This window comes from Myotis davidii, unplaced genomic scaffold, assembly GCF_000327345.1.
Source record: "Myotis davidii unplaced genomic scaffold, ASM32734v1 scaffold216, whole genome shotgun sequence".
NCBI classification, from domain to species: Eukaryota; Metazoa; Chordata; class Mammalia; order Chiroptera; family Vespertilionidae; genus Myotis; species Myotis davidii.
Window position 1 is genome coordinate 1208956 of NW_006287277.1, and position 4644 is coordinate 1213599.

Here is a 4644-nt window from a genome sequence, read left to right on the forward strand (position 1 = left end):
GAAATGAGATTCTGATACACACGCCAACATGGATGACCCTTGAAAACACTGTGCTAAGTGAAAGGCACAGAGGACCACATATTGTATGATTCCATTTATACGAAATGTCCAGAATAGGCAAATTCATAGAGACACAAAGGAAACTGGTGGTTGGCTAGGGCTGGGGGGTGGGGGCACCAGTGGGTGAAATGAGAAGGGGAGTGGCTGTTAATGGGTGCAGTTTTTCTTGGGGTAGGTGGAAAATCTTCTCTAAAGGTGATTGTGGTGACAAGTTGTGCAACTGTCAATATACTAAAAACCACACATATCATTAAAATTAACCATCCTAACCCTTTTCAAGGGGTCAGTTCAGTAATGTTGAGTACATTCAGTGTTGTGCAACCAACCTCCAGTACTAAAGTATACATGTTAAATAGGGGAATTGTATGGTATATAAATTATATCTGAATAAAGCTGTTATTTAAAAACAACATATAGAGTCTGAACCAAATTTTACTTTAAAATCATATGTGAAAAGGCTGAAAATATATACACAAAATGTCAGGCTGGGATTTTCTGAATGGCAAGATTTAGGTTATTTTATTTGTTCTCTTACTCTTTTCGGATTTCCATGATGACTATGTATTATTTTCATAATCACAAAAGTTATTAGTCTAATATGATTCCATGATAAATTCTATATACATTTAAGATATGTGCCTAGCCCTGTTGGTGTGGCTCAATGGTTGAGTGTTGACATATGAACCAGGTTACGGTTAGATTCCTGGTCAGGGCACATGCCTGGGTTACAGGCTCTATTTCCCAGTAGGGGGTGTGCAGGAGGCAGCCAATCAATGATTCTCTCTCATCATTGATGTTTTTTTCTCTCTCTCTCTCTCTTCCTCTCCCTTCCTCTCTGAAATCAATAAAACTATATATTTTAAAAATATATATGTGCCTACTGAAAAATGGCAATGTGAGTGGGTCAACCAACCTTCCCTCTGGAGTCAGAATACTGCAAAGGTACTCCATCACCATGGCTTTGCATTCAGATTAGCATTCATAGTCTCCTCAGGAGTCTACCCTGACTCTAAAACAGTTGACTCTCCTCTCAGACCTTATCACCAAATATAAGAATTAAGTACCCTTTAAAAAATTAAGTCCTCTTGGCCACAACTATGAGATTCCTTCTGGTGTTTCCCTGTTCCTCAAGATTCCAAGTCTTGCATTTTTACCACCAGAAAGTAGACAACCTTGGCAGTCTTTTTTTCCCCCCCCCGGTCATTTAATAGTCACTCAATGGGCCATCAATTCAGGATCTTAAGTGGCTATTTTTCTAATTATCCATTCAGTACTTCACGGCCATGATTTTTCCTTTTTTAAGATTCCACTTCCCCCAAAAGCAAAGGCTCAGGAAACAAAGAAGACAGATAGCACAGAAAAATAAAAAAGACCCTCGATTGCTGGATATTTATCTCAAAATTGTCCGCCTGACATCTTGGGATCTGGAGGAAGTCAAGCAGCCATGTCATGATGATGAGGTCCCAAGCCCTCCCCCACTTGCTGGAAAGTTTCCTAACCAAGAAGAAATATTCATCCTGCCTGCCTTCTATATTCACTCTATATGCATGAATACCAACAAAATCAGGATTGAAGTTAGCTGGAGGTTAACAAGGTGGTTAATAAGAGACAGGTCTACAGTGCCCACATGCCAACTAGGCAATATTTAACTCAGGTCAGAATTTCTCAACGAATGGTCAGAGTCTCAAGGAGACTCTGAAGGGGAATTTAACTACAGCTCCAGGGCATTAGTGCCAGGAGAGCAGCAGTCTGGCATCCTAGCAAAACTTGTCTCTTAGGCACATCAATCTACAGAAGTGAATGCGTTCATGTGTAAGCACTTTGCTCTTCATTCCATATGTCCCTCTATTTAGCTCTCCTCCATAATTATTCATTTTCCATCTTTAATTGTGGTAAACTATAGACCACAAAATTTACCATCTTAACCCTTTTCGAGTCTACAGTTTACAAGTGTTAAGTACATTCAGTGTTGTGCAACCAACCTCCAGAACCTTTTTTTTCCATCTTGCAAAACAAACTTTGTGCCCTTAAACACTAACTCCCCATTCCTTTCTCTCCCCCTTCCCTGCAGCCGTGGGAAGCCATCATTCTATTTACAATATCTATGAATTTCAGTACTTTATATACCTCATATAAGGTGAATCATACAGTATTTGTCTTTTTATGACTGGCTTATTTCACTTAGTGTAATATCATCAGTGTTGATCCATGTTGCAGCATGTGCCAGGATTTCCTTCCTTTTTAAGGCTGAAAAATATTCCATTGAGTACAGAGGCCACATGTTGCTTATCCATTCATCCACTGATGGACACTTGGGTTGCCTCCACCTTTTGGCTCTTGTGAATAGAGATGCTATGAACATGGGGGTACAAATACTTCTTCGAGGCCCTGCTTTCAATTCTTTGGGTATATACCAAAAGTGGGATTGCTGGATCATATGGTAATTCTATTTTTAATTTTTCAAGGATCTGCCATACTGTTTTCCATTCTCCATTTTTTAAAAATATATATATTTTTTATTGATTTTTACAGAGAGGAAGGGAGAGGGATAGAGAGCTAGAAACATTAATGAGAGGGCCCCCTACTGGGGTTTGAGTCTGGAGCCTGGGCATGTGTCCTCCCTTGACCGGAATCGACCCTGGGACCCTTCAGTCCGCAGGCTGACGCTCTATCCACTGAGCCAAACCGGCTAGGGCTCTCCATCTTTTTAACAGCATTTAAATCCTGTCAAACTTTCTATTCCCCCCATGGGGCAATCAGGTGAATATAAATCACTTATTACCCTAGTGGGGGGGGGGGGTCTAGTGTGGAAGCAACTGGGACACAAAATTTTGCGAACTGTCATAAAAAGACAAAGTGAGCTGTGTGTCCAGTTTCGAGTTCTACATAGTTCATTTAATAAAGAATTTCGTATGTGTCTAGTTAGTACGTGATAGATGCTGAGCCTCAATAGTCTCTGCTTTGAAGGAGCTGCCAGCTCAGTGGAAGAAATACAGGCAGAAAAATGCAGCCAATTACGACCCACAAAGATAGACACGATCCACGAGGAGACTCACATAGGAGGACACCGAATCTGGGCTGGCTGTCATCTGACCAGCTCCACTTACATCCTCACTGCCTTCCTGCCACTTCATTAGAGGGGTCATCCTCTAATACAGCGGTTCTCAACCTGGGGGTCGAACGACCCTTTCACAGGGGTCGCCTAAGACCATCGGAAAACTCATATATAATTACATATTGTTTTTGTGACTAATCACTATGCTTTAATTATGTTCAATTTGTAACCATGAAAATACATCCTGCATATCAGATATTTACATGACGATTCATAACAGTAGCAAAATTACAGTTATGAAGTAGCAATGAAAATAATTTTATGGTTGGGGGTCACCACAACATGAGGAACTGTATTAAAGGGTCGCGGCATTAGGAAGGTTGAGAACCACTGAACTAGTACATATCTTACCAAGATATCCCCTCATTCTCCCACTTAGAGCCCTTCAGGGATTGCCTTCTGCTCTCAGGATGGGACCAAGGTCCTTGGCCAGGTAATGAAACGCCCCCTTCCAGCCCGCCCCCCCTGTGCCTGGCTGAACCACCGAAGGCTCAGCCAGCTTCACAGCTCTGGGCCTTTGCCCCCATAGCTCCCTGAGCCTGGCCTGTATCAGTTACCATTGTGTGGGTCTCAATCCTCACTGCAAATCCGAACCATCTGGAGAAAGTAAGCAGCAAAATCAAAAACAGCAATGCCAGGCCCTTGTGGGATAGAATGATATCACAATAAATTAGAATCTCCGAAGGTAGGCCTGGGTATTCTGTCAGCGCTCCAGGCGATTCTGATTGAAACCAGAGCTGCGACCACTGCACAGGCTTAACTCCTGCCCGCAGCAGGAACGTCCCAGGGACACTGCTATCAGCCTGCCGTCCTGCTCCCAGACTGAACGCACAGAACCTCCCTGACTGCGCTTCGGCTAGATGAGCCCCGTTAAATCAGGAAATATTAAAAACACCTGCTGGGCACACTAATCGAAAACCTTCTCTATAAATTACAAGTGGTGACTGCCCTGTGTCAGGTGTCATGATGCACTCAATTCCCCATATTCATTTCCCCTCTTACCTTGTAGTAGCAGAAGGCAATGTATATTTATTGAGCAACTCCACCTGCAGTACACTCATGTCATCTGGATCCTCACAATAACCGAGACAGGCTCATTTCCATCTTACAGATGAGGAAACCTGTTAAAAACATCAAGTATTTGCACTGTTTTTCATGGTGCATATTACATTAAATTTTTTTACTGTCCGTCTCCCCCACAAGACCCTAAGAATGACATGTTTCATTCGCTGATGCACATCTGGCAAACACCTGGCCAATGCTCACAATTACTCACCCAATACTTTTTATTAAATTCAGGATGCTCCCTCCTCTCTGCTGGCGAACTTCATTCTTTTCATACAGATCACCTTGCTTGTACCCACTGCACCTGAGCTCAGGACCCCCTCAGCTTCTTCCACTAGAGACTAAGCTCATCTCAATTTTAGTATAAAGAAATCATTCACAGCCCTAGCTGTCTTGGCCCAGTG

At 42.5% G+C, this 4644-nt stretch overlaps 1 protein-coding gene across 2 annotated transcripts in view; it reads right to left on the reverse strand.

The window, feature by feature from the left end:
• TCEANC (transcription elongation factor A (SII) N-terminal and central domain containing) overlaps positions 1-4314 on the reverse strand; it is an 8259-nt gene extending 3945 nt beyond the window's left edge. The window contains exons 1-2 of one of the 2 annotated variants that reach the window (XM_006759080.2): positions 4178-4314; positions 3733-3816 (exon numbers count right to left, since the gene is read on the reverse strand). The gene's annotated coding sequence lies outside the window, so the exon portion shown is untranslated. The remainder of the gene's footprint in view (positions 1-3732; positions 3817-4177) is intronic. The other variant, XM_015560884.1, reaches the window with a different exon arrangement.
• Between the last annotated feature and the right edge of the window lie 330 nt (positions 4315-4644).